Source organism: Equus przewalskii, chromosome 13 (genome assembly GCF_037783145.1).
Source record: "Equus przewalskii isolate Varuska chromosome 13, EquPr2, whole genome shotgun sequence".
NCBI lineage: Eukaryota > Metazoa > Chordata > Mammalia > Perissodactyla > Equidae > Equus > Equus przewalskii.
In genome coordinates, this window is record NC_091843.1 from 89,073,850 (window position 1) to 89,095,392 (window position 21,543).

Below are 21,543 nucleotides of genomic sequence, written 5' to 3' on the forward strand. Positions count from 1 at the left end.
TCCCCAGTAATCTTTGACGAGGGGAGAGTGGAGTGGAGTGTAAGATCCCATTCTTAAGCCAGGAACTTAAATAATGGAAATGAGTTATGTGATTCAATTATACTATTCAGTTAAACGTAAGTAATTATAGTCATCTTCGTCCTTTGTAATCTTCTTAACCTTGTGGTATTTCCTGACTCCGACATACTTTCATGTGATCACGTCTATCAGCTGGGATGATGACTAATTCCTTTGAGCTATTTTCTGTCTGCTTGTTCTTATTTGTGACGGGGAACTCTCTCTTTGTAAATCTGCACCAAAAAGGCCAATTATTATTATTACTTTTATAGATGTGGCTTAACACAGTGCCCGGAACCTAGTTAGTGCCCAGTAAATGGCGGGGATAATAATTAAAGTCAAAGTTTGCATAGGAGCCTGCTGAGCAGGTAACTTTTGAAGCACTGCCGTCACACGATAACTTGGGAAATCTGGAGGGTTTTTCAAAAGTGAGAGAGTGACCACATCAGAAACCCAAGGACAAGCAGCCAAAGAAAGAGTTTGCCATAGTATCTTTTTATTTATCCCTTTCATTTCTTCAATTCTTCCATGAAAAAGACAAATGAGGACTTCCCAAAATTGACATTCACTTTGTAAATAACCACACTTTGGAAGAATAACGTGAACCTGCTTGCCTGATGGGAAGAGCTGCGACAGTCTTCCCCTCGGCATCTGACGTCGATAAAGCACGTCCTGAGGGACTGGTGCAAGCCAGCTCCACCCGCGCCAGCCCGGCTCACCTTCAGATCAAAGAACTTCCCCCAGAGGCCCACCCATCCACTTGGTCCTGAGAGTCTGGACCAAACTTGGCAGAAAATTAAACACCCAGTTGTGACGAGCAGGTAGGGAGTGGAGTCAGTCTTGAGCGCCTGATACGCTGCAGCCTTACCAGCTCCCACTGTGTAGGTCCAGCTCCTGATTCAGACTCCATTTCCCCTTCTCGAAACTACTTAGATATTCCTGTAGCCAGGCTCCTTTCCCCAAAACCGACAACAGCAGGCAAGAATGTGCCTGCACAGTTGCATTTTAAGGGCAGGGCAGTGGGAGCAACACCTGCAGGATGCAAAAAAATAAGGTGTACATTTTCTAAGTTCTAAACAATTGTCTGTTAATAACATATGTGTCAAATGAGCACATTTTAATTTTTGTCCTTTAATACATGTTGTAATTTAATACGGTTGTAATACACATCTAAACAATTATAATACACATTTTATTCTTGTCCTTTAATACACATTCCATGAAAACATAGAATTCAATTCTGAGGCCTTTATAGTTACACAGTCGGCCCCCAGTGCAGGCAGGACCAGATGTGCGTTTGTTTCCTAAGTTGTAACAATTCAGCATCATTTGGGCTCCCTCAGGGCACAAGTTAGTATCTCCAAGCCCTGTGATGCCAGATATTCCTGCGATTAAACAGTCGATTCAAAATAAACGATGGCACAGAGATTGCAAACATGAAGAAACATGATCACTTGGAGCTTTTATTTGTGTTTAGAATTTTAAACAGCGAAATGTGTGAACTGCTAGATTCTTTACTGTAAGAGACTGATAGGTATGTTTTTTCTTTTGTAAAAAATACATTAATGTAAATTTAAAAGTATTAATAATTTTTCCCTTTTATATACTTTAATTTACTTTGATTTTTATTATTAACATTTTTTAAAGGCATGATTATACACAGGCTGTTCAACAAAAGAACATTTTCGGGGCCGGCCCGGTGGCCCGGTGGCTCAGTGGTTCAGTGCGCAAGTTTGGCTTTGGTGGCCCAGGGTTCGCCGGTTCGGATCCCGGGTGTGGACATGGCACTGCTTGGAAAGCCATGCTGTGGCAGGCATCCCACGTATAAAGTAGAGGAAGATGGGCACGGATGTTAGCTCAGGGCCAGTCTTCCTCAGCAAAAAGAGGAGGATGGGCAGCAGATGTTAGCTCAGGGCTAAGCTTCCTTAAAAAAAATAAATAAATAAAAGAACATTTTCACTGTCTTTGTTTCTTTTCTGGCCATTGTTGTCCTTAGGTTTATTTCATGATTATTACTAAAAATGATTTTGTTGTATTGAGGAGAGGGAACATGTTAAAAAATGATTCACTCAATGTGTCAAATACTCCAGGTGCTCCACTGAGTCTGAGTTCATTGTGCTTCCAGAACACTGTGATTTGGACTGGATGGCATCCTTTTCCCCATAGGGACCATTCCATCATCTATGTTACTTAGTCCTTTTATTCTTAGCTTACTTCTCCGATGAGATACCGGCATGCCTTGCATCAAACCTACCAGGGTTTTGACACTTGAAATGTCAATGACCACGTTTCCCTTACAGCAAACATCCAGATGAAAAGAAAATTCCCGTTAATCATCTAGATCTGTTTACTCAAAGGCAGACATCTGGTTGATTGAACACTTTTATCAGTGTCACGATATGGTCAATGTCAGTCTGGTATACTTTATCTTTCAAGTACATCAAAGACAGCAGTCATGTAGGTGTCATTCTTATCAGTAGATAAGAATGGGCAATGTTGACAAAAATGGGTCTCTGTACTGAACAGGGCTCTAGTCAGCCATGACTACAGATCTTATATGAGCTCTGTTTTGCCACTACTGGTTTCAAGAACAACTTCTTTATAACGGGGTCTCCATGTGGCCCAGTCTCAGGGCGGTTTAGAGAAACAGTTGTTTAACAAAAAGATATAACTAATAGCAACTTCATTTTTAACTTATGTCTAGAGAAACTACAAAGGACAGAAGGAAATACCCCTTTAATTTGTGTCAAATTATCTTCAAAGTCTTGCCTTCCCCCTTTAGCCGCTTGTTGGGTGCTCTGCAGAGAGGAGTGGTCCTTCCCCGTCTCTCTCTCCACACTCTAAATTCCTAACCAAAAAAACCCCCAAACACCAACAAGCGAAAACTCCCAGCTGGTGCAGCCCCTCCTTTCCCCCATGGTTTCTTGTCTCTTCATTCCTTCTTCTCTCTGCTTCTCTATCCGTTTCCCTCATTCTGGAGAAAAGCCTGGAGGAAAGAAAGGAATGCCCTGAACATACACATCAACGGCTTTGTCTCGTGAAGTTTCCCAGATGTGCTGCTGTGGGAATGACACCTCTATGACATCGTACTTGATGTAGCGCCAGGCAAACCTTATAATTACTTTTTGCCCCTTGGTGTTTCTAACGTACCCAAGGGAAAAGCTTGAACTTTGTTATGTCGCACTGATCACAAACCATCAAAAGTCACAGGGAACTATGAGGTTTGAGATTGATGGCAGCCTAAGGTGCCTTAACAAGTCACTTGATGCAAGCCTAACTCAGCCCCAAGTCATTCCCACTTAATGGTTGCTCAGAGGCCTGTGCAAAGTTGTTTGTTGGTCTCGGTCCAGTCATTGGTGGTCAACTGTCCATGACCAATGGTCCCATTATTTGACCGGGGAGTGCGGCTGCTGAGCTGTGTCAGATCTCCTTTCGTATTCCTCCTCTGAACATGAGCTCAGGTGTTGCGTGGTGGTTGAGGGTGAGGGGCGGCAGTTTGGGAGAGGAAAGGACATTTTAAAATGTGAAATTACTGTTGGCTGTTGCTTGTTTTTGGCCCCAGGGGGCCAGAATAACAAGCTCAACCGGTGTCAAACTCCAAGAAGTGTGTGAAGCTGCATGTTAATGGCTCAGGCTGGGTGTAATAAATTGCCAAGAACAGGGCTTTTCCGGATTGTTGTGGGTTCGGAGGGAAAGTGGCATTTTCACAGCCTCCTGATTATTCTGACCCGGAGAACTTTCCAAACACGCTAAGGAAATATACAACTGCAGTTCCGCAAGGCTGATCTTTCCAAAAGGGTGTCCAGTGTCATGTCTGGAGACATTTGATCTTAGTTGCTGTGACGGCTTTTTGATCAGTAAACTTTTTCTTTTCTCCTTTTCTCCAGTTTCATGACCCAGTGTACCAGTTCACTTCCTATTGCACATCCACTCTCCACGTGCAGTTTCAGATGACTGGCGTTTTGTCTTGATCAAAGCTAAGGGGAATTTTACGTTTGCTTTGTTTCCTGGTTGCAAGTCAATGGGGGTAATTTTTAGGAGATAATATAGAACCAGCCAGAAACACAATTCTTTACTTACTTGGAGACCAGGAGCCGAACTGTGTGGACCTCAGGAAGTTCTACTGCGGAAATTATTAAAAGAATATGAATTTGAATATAAAACCTAAGACAAAGAAATACAATTTACTCCAGAGCTAGTGTATTCTTTCTGGAAGCAGAGCATCATCTAGTAACTTACTCCAATAAAAATCAAATAAAATGCAGAGCAGATTTTCCAATGGTTTCCCAACTTTTATTTTCTCCGGAGTCAGTGACCTGCAAGCTCCTTTATGATGCCTGAGTTGGAGGGCCCGGGGGGCTGCTGTGGCCGTGCCCTCCTCCTCTCAGGAAAATCTCCTGGGTCAATAACCTTTTATTTCTGAACTTTTAACCGGAGCTAGTGGGCCATGAAAACCTAAATGCCGTTTCTTTCAGATTCCTGGGAAGCGTCAAGTCTCTTGAATCCAATTCTCTAGGGGAGTTTTACTCAATATAGTCAGGTCATTGATCCTGCAGCAACAGCCTCAGGTCATTCGTGCGTCACTTCTCTAGGGAAGGACAGTGTCTGCGGAAGAGTAGGAAGGTGATGTCACTAGAGGAAGCTCTCCTTTCTAAGGCCGGGAGACTAGCATCAGTGGGACTAATAGGGATGGGGATTGTCTTCTTGGTGGAAAAGGTAGAAAGACTGATCATAAGGTACGTCGTGCTTACTCTGAGGCTTACTGGAGAGCCCGTGGGCAGCACAGGGGTCTGAAAATAAGCAAGCAGGCAGTACCCGAGTGCTGATGTGCTCCTGATGCCCACATGTCCTGATCATGAAATGTTCTGGATGGAAACATCACGGGCTGTGACAACTGCTTGCTGGAAATTTGAAACAACTTGAAGCTGCAGCACAGGCCTGGCCCACAAAGCAACAAGAACATGGCCGGACTGAGATAATTGGTCCACTCCTCACTAAGGGAAGATGAGGCCCACCCTAAGCAGGAAGTCATTTCTATAGGACTTGACTAAATGACCAGTCACGTTGTTTTTAGAGAACAATATCCTTTTCCAATTAGGCAATTGATATTTTACTCAAGCAATTTCCAAGACCTTCATTGGGTTAACATCCCTGGATTCCTGCCCAACCCTGTCAGTATTTAACTGTAGGATATTGGACTCCAATCGCTCATGGTGTCCGCATCTGTGCGATGGGAACGCTGTTACCTGCTTGCTTATTCCATGTGGGTACTATATCAACAGCAAGAGATGTTAAAATGCTTTGGAAATAAGGAAAGCAATTATGCCCACTCTGTCCTTGGAATTGAGTCAGACTTTTGTTGACAACATCCTGGGGAAATGAGTTTCAAAAATCTGCTGCTCACCACAGAAGGGACGCTTCTTCACTCCTTGCTTTCTTTTTTGGAGGGGGTGGCAAGGCTTCAATTTGTCTCTCACACTTAAGTGTGAACTTGATACAGAATGTCTCTTTAACATTTTATTCATCAAGAAGAGTTATCTTTGAAAATATATGAGATTTTGCAGCTGAATGGCTGAAAAGCCAGCTAATCAATAGAGACATTATAACCCAATGGCAGTTGGCTCTGCGTTCACAGCTGCGATCATCCTTTATTGCGTCCCACAACAGGACACTGAAGGAGCAGTGCAGAGTTTATGAAAACCTTATGTGAATTGCTCATCTTCCCTGCTGCATGTTGGCCGCCCTGCTGTGTGAGATGGACTGATGCTCCTTGCTTCTGTTTTATAAACAGAAGAGACCTGGAAAATTACTCAGGAAAGGCATTGTTGGGGGAGAGCGGCGATTTGGGGTAAATCTCTGCTGGGCTTGGCAAATTAATCTTTGCCTGCCTGGTAGGTAGATTCAAATTTAGTAAATGATTTGTGGCTCTCAACAGGTGATGGGTTATCTTTAATTCGACCAGATGGTTAACCCTGATTTCATTAAAATATGTGATCCTCTGAGTCCCTTAAATCTTGGCCTCAGGCGTTTCTTCTCTGCCAAATAACATGGTCTCTTTGCTGTTGAAAGGGCTGATAAGTGCTGTAAATGACCTTGCGGCTGTTATTTTCATCCAATACATGTTATTTTCATCCAATCGTGATTACGTATCTCATTAGATTTCTTAGTAACTCCTTTAAAAAATAAGCCCATATTTAAATACACCAGTAATGCACAAATATGTTCTTGTCATAAAATACTCAAATGGTACAGGAGAATCAAAGCCATCCTGCCAAACAGTGCCAACCCCCTCTCCAATGAATCGGACCGCCTTGCCCCCGTCTCCATTCATTTACCTTTACGTGCATATATGTGCATATAGAAAAATATACTTTGTTTCTGTTCGGTATGCGTGTACATATTTTAACACAAATTGGGTTATATTTGCACAATAATTTGCTTTTTTTTCCTTGATAGGTTTTAGATGTCTTTCCAAGTCACTGCATGAAGGTCCATATCATTCTTTTAAGCTCTCGATGGTATTCTAAAATACGGGTGTATAGTAGTTCATTATAGTTTAGTTAGACTTTTTCCAATTCTTTACTATTGGAAACTGTACTGCAGTGAATATGCTCATCCATGCCGAGTTTGTAAGGGGGATTTTTGGGGAGACGGGTATGAAGACTTTCATTTCGCGGGACCAAGGGGAGGGAGTAATAAGCTCCCTGTTCGCCGCGGTGATGGCAATCCGCTGATGTGATAAAAGAGACTCTGGTTTCCGTTTCTGTTTCCGTAGACACAGTTGTGCTCCTCTGCACCTGGAGAATCCGTCACTACGCAAAGCACTTTTATCCCAGGAGCACATGGTCACAAGGTCTTGGACACTCATCAGTAAAGACACCAAACAACACCCAGAGATACCAGATGAATAGTTTCTCTGGAAACAAAGCTCCTCTGAAGAGAATTACGTGGACTCGGAGACAGCCAGAGAATCTTCTGTTCTCCCCGTTCTGAGCTGGCAGAGCTGGCTGAGAAGGAGGCCATGGTGGGGCCAGGTCAAGTATATTCTTCTCAGGGCCACGCAGGCCCCTGTGATGGTGGCTTGCCTGTACTCCCAGCTCCCGGGGGGCATGGAGACCCTCCTCAGAAGACAGATTTTTTAAAAATTGAGGTATAACTGACATATGACATTATATTAGTTTCAGGTGTACAACATAATGCTTTGATATTTGTATGTACTGCAAAGTGACCACCACAATAAGGCTAGTTAACATCCATCACCGCACATAGTGAAAATTCTTTCTTGTGATGAGAACTCTTAAGATCTACTCTCTTAGCAACTTTCAAATGTGCACTACAGTGTTATTAACTACAGTCACCATGCTGTGCATCACATCCCCATGATTTATTTTTTTTATAACTGGAAGTTTGTACCTTTTGACCCCATTCACCCACTTTGCCCACCCCTTAAACCCCACCTCCACCCCCGGTCTCCGGCAACCACCAATCTGTTCTCTGTATCTATGAGCTCGGTTTTTATTTTTGTTTTTTTTTTTTGAGATTCCTCATTTAAGAGAGCACAGTTTCCTATGCCTTCCAGGCCACTGGGCGAGACACCCAAGTCTCCCGGGCAGCAGCCGAGCGGTGGGCAGCACAGTCACAGGTGTCCTCTCTGGAAAATAAGGACCATGTGCTGAGGAATGTCCCTTCTCCTCTCCTTTCCAATCAACTACTTAAATTGTTTTACCTTTGATAAGAAAATTTTGGAGAATATAGTGGATCTGAAAGACCTATCTTTTAAAATAGACGGATAGTTGTATAATAGAAATCTAGAGCAACTTGCAGAGCGTATAATGTGAAAATGGCAAAATCAAGATGGTGGATGATGATGATTATATTAGTTCACATGTATTGACCATTTACAGTATGCCAGGCTCTGCATGTTGTTTTACAGCTCCTCTAAACCTCCCAGCAACCTTATTATCCCATTTCAGAGGCAGAGAGACTTGTGCTCACAGAAGATATATAACCAGATTAGAGTCGGACAGCTAGAAAGTGGTGGAGCCTGGATTTGCACCCAGAGTGTGAACACTTGACAATGATCATGATTATACTTCTATAGATTAGCAGACTTTTGGTACGTCCATATGGCTTCTGTGCACTCTTGGTCTTCCGAGAGAGAAATTTTTTCCCGTGTAGACTGATTGTCTGCCCCAAATCCCTGACTCTTTTCTCAGCTTGAGGAGCTGGGTTGTGCTAACCACAGGAGAACCTGAAGGTCTCCAGGCTGTAAACTCAAGGGATGGAGAGACGAACCCTGGTCCAAGTAGCAGGTGAATTCCTATAGAGGGAGAAGGTGATTTCTCAAGCTGTGACATCTTGGTAAAATATTCCTCAAGTCCAGCTCTCTTGGCAATGACTATACTCACCAAGTAAACTTTTGCTATTATTTTGATTTTCTTGCTGGAAATGGAAGGTTCAAAGAGGTTGACAAGAGAAGTCCAGTTATCTTGGCCATTATGTTTATCCCTAAAGTAATACACCAGAATTCTGGATTGCTGGCCAATCTCTTGTGATCTTGGTAAACATGACATGGAGAAGAACCAGCACGAGGAGAGAGGAAGAACCGATTGCAGAGCAATGTGTTTCTCTCCTTGACCTGAAACGCACGAAGACCTGTGGCTGGAGTCTTCCTGGTTTGGAAGAGAAGAACTGTAGATGGGCCTGGGGGCTGCTGGCCACTCTGATTCTGTGGACTGGACTTGGCCTATGACTCTGCCTTCATCTACCAGCTTGTGCTTCGGCTTCATGTATATTTTAATTTATTTCCATTTCTTTCCACCCACTATTTTGACTCTCTTTGACCTCTTGCCATTCTCAGAAGACCTGAATAATCACACGTAAAAATAAGGTTTTTGCAAGGCTCCTGCTCACAGGGGATGCCACATCTAGATGTGGAGGCTGTGAAGGACTGATGGCTGTAGGCTATTTTGAGGGGCCACAGCATCCACTGTCTATTTGTAAAAACTTACTTTCCTGTCAATTTCCTGCCAGAACTGATGTAAATCAAAGTGTCAGCTTCTTGACTGAAATAATTTTGTTTTTCCTTCTGCAAAAAGAGGTTTTCAGATGGAGTTAGCCTGACCTCCTTGTGCCCCTGGGGAGGTGTAACAGCAGTGTGCCCTCCAACGCTGCAGAAGGAGATAATTGCTCCTCCCTCCGGCCATGACCCATCCTGGATGCTGGGCTGACTGTGTTCAGGACTGAGCGGAGCAGAGGCCACGTGGCTGGAGCTGACGGCCCTTGGGGGCACACTCTCAGAACTGCATGGAAGCTTTGAACTCGGGCAGAAGGGCTCTGGCTGCACATATCGGACAAGGCCAGGATCTGGTCAGTGTGCCCCAACTTCTTATGCTCTCCTTGCAGTCTTCCAACACACACGCTTCTCTAAGTAGGACTCAGAGCCACATCTATGCTGGTGTTACGTAAAATAAAGCAACTTCTTTATTTTCCTTTGATACCCTAGGTGACCCTTTATAATCCTGACACTTTTTAGGTGCAGGGAACAGACATAGGCTGGAATTTATCTTCTTAGTTGAACCATCAGATTATTAAAGATCTTCCAAGCAGATGCCAATGTCGAGTCATATTCACAAAAAATATGTATTTTTTCAGTGTGAGAAAGAAACTTGCTGGTTTAATTCAATTCCTCCGCCTCTCCCTCATTTATCTTTTAGTTTTATCACAAGTCTAAAAAAGGGAGCAGGACCACATTTAATCTTTCAGTTGACCATGTCTTCACGATTCCTTCAAGCCTTAACAATTTCCCATTAAGTCAGCCTCACCAAGATAAATGAAGCTGAATAACAGGCCTGTGAGGGGTGCGCAGTCCGGGAGGTGAGGGGGGGTGGGATGAGAGAGCTGGAAATGAGCATGCTGAACATGCAGACTAACCCAGGGGCCTTGTCTCCAATTTAACAGCCAGTGGCCATGATTTACAATCCAAGACCTCATTCTTTGCATCTTATATCCCCAAGACATGAAGAATGGAAGGAATGAAAATGTCATTTATTTCTTACATCGATGACTTATAGGTTAAGGAGATTCTCTTGGACATCAGAGCAAGTTGCCCTTGACAGATGACTTTGCTACTGTATTTGATTTCAAGTTCCCACCAAGGAGTGCCAAACAAAATCTGTTATGCTTTAAATTGTCATATAATTTCTGCCCCCTTCTCTGTACTCCACCACACGCCCAACCAACAAATAAATCATGCCAGAGTCTTTTAACCACACGCTTTAAAGCAAAACAAGCACAAGGGACATTTTTCAAGCCAACATCTGGACCCATTGTTCAGGAAGAACTCTACCAGTCAATGGTTAACGTTTCTTGACAGGTCACGGCGTCCGGTCCATTTGGGAGAGCATTCGAGGGTGATCTGAGGAGGCTGTGGAGCCTTTGCATGTGATATAGACAAATGACCTGTGCTGACACAAAGGGCTCTAAAACCATCTAGTCTGAGTTGATTGAATCCTCAGGCACGGATGCTGCCTCCGTCAGATGGTCCAGGCCAGATGAAGCAGCTTCAGAAAGGGCCTTCTGAACCCAAGATGGCTGGAGATGAGAAAAAGTGAAGATGAATTTTGAAAATCAGGCTTTTTTTCTCTTGAAGTTCTGTGTTAGTCAATCTGAGGAAAGTATTCTCTGGAAAAATGCACTCTCATGTCTAAAAGTCATGAAAGATAGTTAATTAGAAAGTCATTTTTTTCTTTCTTTTCCTCCTTCTTCTTCTCCTCCATTTTCATTCTCCCTTCCCTTCTTTTCCCTTCCCTCTCCCTCCCTTCCTCTCTTCCTTCCCTCTCTCTGTCTCTGTCTCCTCTCTCTCCTTTCTTTCAGGCCGTAGGACAGTTTGGGGCACACAGAAGGTGCTACATTGATACTTTTGATCTTGCTTGATTTGATGAGCGAGAACACCTGAGTCGGCTGGGGACAGTGCCCAACTGGAATAGTGGCCATAGCGGGAGACTCTAAAGGACGTTACCCTGTGCTGCTCTGCAGAGGAAGGAGAAATCAGAAGGGTGGAAGGAAAATTCCCGAAGAGCCATTTCAGCTTCTTGCTGTGAAAGGAGACAAAAGGAGCTGAGAAATGAGCTGCTTCAGGGGAGCCCCAAGAGCCAGCTTCCCGGGCAGAGAAATCCTTAAGCCCCAAACAGGGGAAGTTTTCTGGGGAACCTGTGCGTGTGGCTTCTGAAGAGAAGCTATTTTGAATGTAGAATTTATAACCAGGTCTGAGTTTCGTTCTTGTTTAGAGTGTGTTACCCACAGGGCCTTGTGCCGGATGATGACAGTAGTAGAATTTTGAAAATTCTTCTGAAACGAATCAGTGGGGCATGTGTGATTAGAAGCGAGGAAAAAATGTTGATGTGGCTCGTATTTTTTATGGAGTGAGAGAGGGTCTCCACCTCGTTTCTAGTTTTCTCTTCCTCTGCAGGCAGAGTTCAGCGTTTAATGTTTTAGAAACACAAAGAGCATGTGATAACACCAACACATTTCTAGTGGTGTCCTGGCCTCAAGGAAGGAGTTTCTGGTTGTCAAAAGCCTGGCTTTCTTAGGGGTCTTTGAAAAAGAAGAAAATGTCTGTGGTATTTTACAAATTTTTGTCATAGAAAATTTCAAACACACACACACACACGCACACACACAAGGAGAGCATTGTACACCCATCCCCACCCTCCCATCGCCCCGTGTCAGCAATCGCCAACAAGGCTGATCGTGTCTCATTTCTTCTCCTCCTCCCCCAACAGGATTATCTTGACAAAGATTCCAGACATCACATTTTTTTCATCTGTAAATACTTCAGCATGTATCTCTGAGAGCTATGGATTCTCTTTCTTTCTTAAACATACCCACAATATCATTATCACACCTAAAAAACCGCAACAATAATTCCTCACGGTCATGCAAATTCCGTGGACTCTTTGATTTGGCTGGTTTGGGGGTTTTCAGGGGCTCTCGGCGGGTCATTGGGCACCATGTTAATGCTTCTATTATGTGGTGTCCACAGGTATAATTAGGCCTATGACCTTTTCAGACCCAGACGGCAATTAATGAGAATTCAGAGCAGGAGCCAAAATACAAGAGCCCTGATTTAGCAATTCCCCTCAGGCGCCCTCTCTTCCTCCCGATTCATTTGGTGACCAGTCACCATTATGCAATTCCCCAAACCATGCCTGTTTTGGTACTGTCTAACTACTTACAGAGCATCACAGATGTTGACGGCATCACTGTGTTTCAAAGAGAAGATTTCTCTATTTCTAAGTCTGTCATTTAGGTGAGAGTCATTGAACTCCGGAAAATTTTCAGATTGGGTTGTAATTATGGTGTGGGGTTGGTGACAAAGACTTGGGGAGAACACTAATATTTCTTAGAGTGAAGAGGGAACCAAATGAGGACAAGGAGGTCTTTGTTTCTGGCATAGAATCGCTTTGGCATTGAAAAAAACTGGCAAAGATTGACCCATGAGTATAGAACTTTCTTCAGCATCTTTGATAGAAGTTAACTGTTTTTTGGGGGGGGGGGGAAACGATTTTTTCCTTCCGATCTTCACAAGAAATGTGGATCACAATGGCTGTGGTTAGATAGTGCAGGTTGAGTGTTCTGAACTACGGCAATTAATCAAACAGCTCTTTAGAGCATTGTTGGTGGGTTGGTTTGTTTCTTTTTTCCTCTAATTTTTAGGTACAGCCACTGTCATCTAATAGCAATAAATACCACTGGAATTGAAGTGGCTCAGCAGCTGCTCTTTGTTGCAAAATATTAATTTGAAATAAGGCCCTTAAATCTCTCTCTTCCATGGGTGGATCTGCCTGGCTCACATGGGGTCCGCCGTCACCCTAATCCATTAGGAAAGGGATCCTACAGTCGCACTTCTGGTTCAGTGTGGTTCTGGGCCTGTGCCCTCAGATAGGGGCAGCGGAGGGGTAGAGCTACCTTCAGTGTCACACCCTGGGCCCAGGCTGGCTCCTTGGTGGTACCCAACTCAGTTTGCCCTCCTCAGGAACTTCCCAGCAGGACTTGCCCCTTCTTTTTGCATTAAAATGCACCTATTTGGGTTGGATTTCCTCAAACTTTTGCCTCTGTATGCAAATATTCAATGCAAATAAATTCAGCCAACTTAATAGCCATCTCCTACCAAACAAAAGGTCTGCAGTTAGGTTCGAGGAACCGAGAAATAAGGAAGACAGGTTTTCGTCTTCAAGGAATAAAACCAATCCTTAGAAAACCTAACCCAATCCAGTCCAACCCAATGTTCTGTTAATTCTGCCTCTGAAATACCACTTGAATGTGTCCAGATTTCTCTATAGCCATCACCCTGTCTGCCCCAAGCCACCACCACTGCTGTTCATGTGGATGCTCGTGAGAACCTCTATCTGGTCTCTGCATGCATCCTGTCTCGCTATAGTCCCAGGCTGTCTGCACAGCCGGGGAAGCCAACTTCTCAAAATGGAAACAGTGATAAATCACCCCAGGCTTAAAGGCTAAAGATAAAGATTCTTAACAAACTCTTCAAGGTCCCACTTATCTCTTTGCCCCTTTTGTTCGTGTCTACCACTGTCATTCACTGAGTCCTGAGCTGCTGTGCCATCCTTGGGTCTTCCTCACCAGGCTGCTCCTGCCCAGCTCTGCTGCACAAGAGGCTCCCCTCTGCCTGGTGGGCCCTTCCTTCCCCTCCCCTAATGACCTCCTGCCTGGCTGGCAGCTCTGTTCATTGCCCCTCCTCGGGGCCCTTCCCAGAGCCACACAGCATCACCCCCTCTCCTTGCTGGCCCACCGCATTGTCCTTCCACTCTTCCTCTGGGCTTATTGGATGGCTGCTGTCCTCCACACCCTTTAGGCAGTAAGTACTGGGAAGCACCAGGACAGGACCACAGCTCCCCGTTCACCGCCTCCCTGGGGCCCAGCACAGCCCAGGACACGGTGTGTGGGGTGAATGAAGGAAGCCAATGCCCCAGCTCAGGGGCGGAGGTCACACTGGGAAGGGCGGAATGGAGACCTTTGAATGGAAGGGAGTGTTAAAAGAGAAACTGAGGCATATTAAACATTTTGAGGTTTTTTTGAGCAAAAGCCAATTGGAACTGGGCAGCGACTAACAACCAGAACAACGTGAAGTGGCTGGGGCGCCCCTCCCATGGTGCGGGGGAGGCCTTTATAGAGAGAAGGTGGAGGGACAGCAGGGAGTGTCCACTGTCCCTTATTTGGAAAAACCTAGATGGCTGTTTGTGATCCGTTGTCCTAATGTCTTGACTTCCTGCCCCTGAGGTATCACAGGCCTAGGTTTGGTTTGCTCCCACCGGCTTCTGAAGTGTTAGAACCATCACAATTGGATGGCCTCCTGTTTTAATGACCCTAACAGGGAGAAGGGAAGGGAAGGAGAGATGAGAGACTTTGTGGAGGCAGAATCAGGGTAACTGGGAAAGCGCCAAGCTAAGAGGGCCTGGGAAACATTTACGCGTCTCCAGCTTGGCAGCCATGTTGCTGAGCACACTCACCCAAGAGTCGTTCCAGAAAAGAAAAGGGCTCTGCGGACAAACGCATTTGAAGTGTTCTGGTCTGTAGCTGTCTTTTGGAGCTTCTCGGTATGATCATATTAAGACTCTTCAAGGTTACATAAAGAAAACCTATTTGACTTGAAATGAGGAAGTGAGAAGGAAGAGCTGCGCGGTGGGTGGAGCAGTGGGATTAGGATAATTATCCTCTCTGATCTGTTGGGTTGATGCCAGTGAATTTCCAAGTGGGAATGTTAAACAGCTCATTACAAATGTGGGTCTGGAGATGAGAGCGTAGATATGTGAAAATGCTCTGAAAAACATCCCACAGACTCATTATTCGAGCCCGGCCGTGTCAGTCTTTCACAGGGCAGGGGCTTTCTGGGGGTATAGTCCTTTAACCCACAGACAAACCGTCTTGGAACAAAGCTCAGACGCAGGAGCAGACAGGATTATTTTGGAATAAGTGGGCATTTTGATGAGACTCAGGCTATTCAGCAGAGGCGCAGGGTCTGCTAGTTGCCCACTCAATATTCTCGCTCTCTTTCTCTTTTTACTTGGGAAGTAGATTATTTGGGTAGGCAAATATACCCAGGTAAAGGGCTGCTTTCCCTAAACTCCCCTTGCGGTTATGGCCTATAAAAAATAAGTGGCAGTCAGGTGACACTTCTTGTCAAACTCTTTAAAAGCGGTCTACTTGACACAGCCATGTTCATAGTATATTCACAGTAGCCAAATGTCCACTGACATGAGTGGATAAACAAAGTGTGACATAGACATACAATGGAATATTATTCAACTTTACAAAGGACCGAAATTCTGACACTCGTTACAACACGGATGGACCTTGAGAACGTTATGCAAGTGAAATATGCCAGTTACAAAAGGACAGGTATTGCATGATTCCACTTATGTGAGGACCTAGAGTAATCAGATTCATAGACAAAGTAGAATGGTGGTGATAGGCGTTGGGAAGAGGCGGGAATGGAGAGTCAGGGGTAAGGAGTACAGAGTTTCAATTTTACAAGGTAAAAGAGATCTGGAGACGGATGGGGTGATGGTTGCACAACATTATGAATGTATTTAATACCACTGAACTATACACCTAAAAATCATTAAAATAGAAAATTTATGATCTATATCTATGTTACCACAATAAAAAAGATAAAAAAATTCTAAGTTAAAAAAAAGAGATCTGCTTGTCTAGGTGGGGTGCATTTTCCCCCTTCTTCTTTCTGCCTTCATCGTAGACTTGATGACTGGTGCTGTGGCAGCCACCTTTGCTCATGAGGGAAGCTTGCATATAGGAGGAGGAGGCACCAAGATAAATGAGCCTGGATCCCTGGTGGCTGTGGAACTCTCATGTCAGTTTGGTTTTCTTACCTCTCTTTTGTGTAAAAGAGAAAGAAACCCCTGTGTTGCTTGAACCTCTTGTTTGGTTTTCGATTACGTACAGCTAACCCTAATCCTAATGACTACAGTAGGCAAACACTCATTCTGTTATTTGTTGACTTATTATTTCACCAAACATTTATTGAGCTCCTGCTGTGTTTTAGGCACTGGGGATCCAGGTTGAAAAGAGATGATTTCTGTTCTGAGAACCCTTGTTTCTAAGGAGAAGAGCTGCAGCCAGCTGGCCACGGGCAGGCCAGCGAGCACTGGCTGCTTCCTGTTTGATAAGCACAAGAATTACACTTTTTGTACAATTCTTTTTAGATAAAACCTCTTTGTAAAGAATTCAACACCATAATAACTTTTCGAGGTGAGACTTTGCCAAGTTCTCGGCTGCAGCTCATGTTGAGTATTAGGTGCACGATCTATGACTAATCATATGTTCCTGGGGCCATGTGTGTATTTACTCAATATCATCCCACATTTATTTGAATCCTACTTTGTAGTTGCAGTGAGCAGCAAGGAACAATGGGCCTGACAGAAGCCACAGTGATGGATCTTATTGCAAACCACAAGCTTTTAAAATTCCCCACTAAATGCAAAGTCTTCATGGAAGGAAGGAACTAAGATCCCTGTTGATAAATACAAACACCACGATGACCTCACTGCCTCTGCCTCCCTCCACCCACCGGAGTGCCTCTCAAGGCCCCTGGGTAATTGTGACACTAACGGGCTTCTTTGTAGATCAGTCATTAATTTTAACTAAAACCAAAAAAATCTTGGGATTGCATTTGGGCTCAAAGTTAGAAAAATGAAGCACCTGCAACCAACAGTGCTTGAGGGTCAGTGGGGGGCAACGCAGAAGTGACCTTGGGCAAGTCTCCTCTCTGCCGGCCTCAGTCCCACATCTGTAAAATGGAAGTATTGGAGGAGATCCTTCAGGAACCTTCCAGAGGTGATATTCTGCGGTGCTGCTTATTGAGCTGCATGAGTGAAATGGTTTCCTAGGAATCTTGAGATTGTGCCTGCCTGGAATCCTGGAGTCCCACGTCACAGCATGTTCCCTCATTTGTTTACTTGTTTGTACTTTCATCCTCTGAGCATTTATCACGTGCCTGCTGTGTGCTGTGCACAGGTGCTAGGATTGTTAATATGGGTGTGACACAGTTCTTAGCTGGAGAAACTCAGGATTCACCTGGTGGGGCACGAATGCCTCGTGAGGTGATAACTTTAATAAAGGTGAGGACACAAAGGAGGAGATGCCGGCAGGAGGTAGGGAAAGTTTTCCCAAGGCGATTAAGTGGGAGATAGGTCTTGAAAAAAGAATACTGTGCTCTAGGTTGGGGGATGGAGAGGGAATGACTAGAGTCAGGTTGTTAGGGACCTGTCATGCTAAGAATTTTGGCCATTTTCTGGTTGATACAAGGGAATAATCAAAGGTAGATTCTAAAAGCATCCCCCTTTAAGGAGAACTCAGGGTGAGAAAAATGCAAGGAGGGGCTCACAGCCGTGACCCGGTGGAATGTGACCGCAGAAACTGTAAGGGGCTCCCCAAGGAGGCTCCATGAGGCCCAACAGGCTATCGCTCCTCCTGTCTTGCACCATCACTTTAGCATAATAACATGACTCAATTTGTCATAATTAAATGTCCAAATGATGACATTGAAAACTTAGGTCCTTCTTTTCAGTAGTGGAAGAATGCAGAAGGGTAGCTGTGAACTCAGACAGACCGGGGTCAAACCCCAGTCCCACGTAACCTTAGGCTGGTTACTTAACCTCTCTGATTTCCAATTTACTTGTCTAGGAAGTGAGGATATACTGCCTACCTTTTAGGGTTATGGGAACCAAATAAGTCAATGAAAGTGAAGTGTTTAGAATTTGTTAGTGTGATTATAAATTTATGTCTGTGATTTTTAAAATTAAAATCTCCTTCCCCACTAGACCGGAAGTTCTGAGGATGACAACTCTGCCTTTGACTTGTCCTTATAGCAGTAGTGCCCAGCACAGCGGCTGGCTAATGTTAATCGGTGATGATGACTATTGCTTGTAAAACATGTGGGGCAATGATGAGGGGCACCCCTTTAGGATTTCCTTCTATAATTGTTGTTAAACCCAGAAGCCAGATGCAGTAGCTCACCCTGTTTGTATAGACTTCATTTCTGGGCTCTCTTCTGCCATGCAAGGTGTTGCAAAGATGTCAGTTGGGTTAGGTAGATTCTCATAGGATATTAGGCTCACAGCGTCAGCAGGGAGAGAGCCCTGAGGCTGCCTGGTTCCTTTCCCGTGTTAAATTCAGCCATCCATTACCATCCTTACAGTCAGCCTCCGGATCCTTTGAATGATGCTCTCTCAAACATGACTTCATTTTCCTTAGGGTCAGTCTGCACAGTAACTGTCTTTTTTTCTTTTTCTTCTTTTAGTTGAAATACATTTGACATATAACATTGGATAAATTTAAGGTGTACAACATGTTGGTTTGATACATTTATATATTATAATATGATTGCCATTGTAGCAATAACTATCACCTCTATCACGTCACATAATTGTCATTTCTTTTTAGTAATTGGAATGATTAATATCTAGTCTCTTAGCAAATTGGGTGATTATAATACAATAGTGTTGTCTATATTCACCATCACTCCTATCGCGTCACCCCCCACCCCCTGGTATCCACCACTTTTCTCTCTGTTTCTGCAAGTTTGGCTTTCTTAGATTCCACATATAAGTGATATATAATGTTCATCTTTCTCCTTCTGAGTTATCTCACTTAGCGTAATGTCCTCAAGGGCCCTCCACGTTGTTGCATCGCAATTTTCTAAAGTGGATAAAGTTAAGGTCTAAGTACTTCTGTTTGGGGTAAATACCACATCAAGAGAAATCCCTCTGTCTGATTTGAAAGTTACAGACATGACTCCATGGGACCTTTTCCAGTAGCAATTTGGGTGTCGGAGGCCTTCCTCCCCCTGGGATATGCACAGAGAAATGCCTCCCGTAGGCACAGTTTCCTGCTCAGCAGCTCCTTCCTGATTATGGACGGGAGTGGCCCTTTCTTGTCTTCCTTCCTCCAAGATAGGTCTTTCACCTAGACTTTTCTGGGACAACCTCGAGATCATGGTGCCTTACAAAAAACACGGGCTTTTGAGTAAGTTTCAATCTGGGCTTGCTACTTATCGACTATAAAAATGTGTGCGAGTAGCTTAGCTTTACCGTGCCTCAGTTTCTTCATCTACACAGTGGGAATAATCATAATATTTACTTCAGAGGGTTATTGCGAATGCCACAAAATGCAGAGCATTTTACTTGCCTTAATTTCTCTTACAGAGAAGACTGTACTGATTTGGGAGAAATACTTGCATAAGCACTTTGGGGAAAGGATGAGACCCCCGAGGACAAGCTTCAGATGCATAACGTGATTGATACACGCACCGCATGAAATGGGAAGACTTCCTTTAGCTTCTCAGGGGAGGAGTGAGAGGGAAGGGCGGGGAGGGTGGAGGCAGTGAGGTGGCCAAGGGCTCGGTCCCGTTTAATTAGGCATAGCCTCAAACCTCTTTCCTCACCCCCTAACAAATCTACACATTTGATTAAACTCACCGGATTGGTGCGGAAACAAGTGAAGGGGGCTAGATTTCAGTTTGGGGCCAAAGAGCAGACGGTCTGAGTGTAGAAACCATATATAAGGAGATCAGACTCTGAAGGTTTGGGAATTCACAGAAATTGAGGGGAGGGCATTGAACGTTCACAGTTTTTAGAATTGGGAGGTTTAAGCCACATTTACTAGAGTTCAAGGGACAAGAAAATCCCATGGATAGCTGGGTTCATGAGGATTTGAGTTAATGTACCTGAACACTACCTTCCCACATAGCGATCATCTGCTAATTGATGGCTACCAGCTTGGCTACACCAAAATCCAAAGTTAAGTATTAGACTTGAATTGCCGTTTCCATTCCTGCTCCGTTCCTATTCCAACTCCACTGTGAGTAGGTCATCGTCTCAAGTCTGAGCGACTACAGTGGTCCCTGGCCCGTCAGTAGAGTGTGAGTTTGGTTCTGCGTTTGGAGGTGCGCTGCCTGGCTTTGTGTCTAGGTCTTATTGCTTCTCACTGTGTATCAAAGAGCTTGTCCTGTGCTAAACCCCTGGCTGGAAATGCACAGCCTGTTCCCTTTCAGTGCACAAACCTGAATCCTCCTTCCTGGCTCAGCTTGTCTCACCTCCTCCATGCAGCCTCCCTGACCCAGCCAGCTCACTCGGCTTCCTTTCTCTTTTGAAACATACTAGAACTGATGTGTTATCAGTACCATTCCCTAGTTAGGAGAACTTACATAGTACTGGATTAATTCATTCAGTAAATATTGACTGAGTGCCTTCCTTGGCACTGGGGAGATAGTGTGGAACAAGGCATGTAATGAAGCTTACGTTCTAATTGCGTGTGTGTGAAAGGTGGTGAGCAATTAAATAAGTAAATCAGCAATCAAGAAAAATCTAGAGATAAGTGCTATGATGACAATTAAACAGTGATGGATTTGAACGTGTTCGATGGGCTGTTTTGAACTGGCCGGGTAGCGAAGGATTTTCTGAGGAGGGAACTGAGACCTGAATCACAAGAGACAACCCTGGGAAGATCTGGGCAAGAACTGTCTAGGTGAAGAAAACGGCAAATTCAGTGCCCCAAGAATGGAAAGAGCCTAGCGGTCGTAGGAACAGAAAGAAGGGCCATTTACCTGCCAGGTGTGGAGGGAGTAAGCCGGATAGTTAAGAGAAGCTGTCACAGGCTTGTGTAGACCCCAGACCAGGCACAGCCTTGTGGCCTCAGGGAGGAAGTTAGATTGACGTTTCAATGTGATGGGAAGACATTTGAGGGTTTTAAGCAGAAGAAAGAAATGCTCCAATTTATTTAAAAATTATCACTCTGGCTGCTTTGTGGAGCAATAGTGGAGCAACACCGAAGTGGAAGCAGAGAGGCTGGTTGTGAGGCCATTGCAAGAGTCCCCGGGCAAGCTGGTGGTGGAGGCGGTGCAGGAAGAGAGAGGGCACAGCCTGGGGTGTGTTTGGAGATGTAGCTGGTAGGACTTGGTGACACATTGATGCAACCACAGAAGGGAAGAAAGAGGAGAGAGGGGAGGAGAGACCCACATGCTGAAGGTCGAGGTGCGCATCAGACCTCCAAGTGGGGAGGGGTCAGGCAGGTGCTTATGGGTCTAACTGTGGTCATTCACCCTTTTTGTTTTTTGTTTCCCTTTTTTTTTTGCTTGAGGAAGATTCACCCTGAGCTAACATCTGTGCCAATCTTCCTCTATTTTGTGTGCGGGTCACCACCACAGCACGGCTGCCAACCGGTGGTGTAGGTCCGTGCACGTGAACTGAACACAGCCCGTGGAAGGAGAGTGTGCTGAACTTAGCCACTAGGCCATGGGGCTGGCCAGCCTTGTCATTCACCTTTTGATGTGTGCATTTCTTATTTTACAACCTAGAGAGGAAGCCACTCAGGGTTGGGGATCATGCCTAATGTTTCTTGTATCTCTCACAGTGCTTTGATAAAACCCTATGTACAGCCAGCTCTCAGTGG

The 21,543-nt window shown here is 44.6% G+C and overlaps 1 long non-coding RNA gene across 2 annotated transcripts in view; it reads left to right on the forward strand.

Annotated features, from left to right (window-relative positions):
- LOC103562311 (uncharacterized) overlaps positions 1 to 21,543 on the forward strand; it is a 58,255-nt gene that overhangs the window by 32,603 nt on the left and 4,109 nt on the right. The window contains exon 2 of one of the 2 annotated variants that reach the window (XR_011525741.1): positions 6,833 to 10,322. The exons of the other annotated variant lie outside the window; for it this stretch is intronic. This is a non-coding gene — a long non-coding RNA (uncharacterized lncRNA). Of the gene's footprint in view, positions 1 to 6,832; positions 10,323 to 21,543 lie in introns of those variants that run through there. 2 annotated transcript variants of the gene reach the window in all.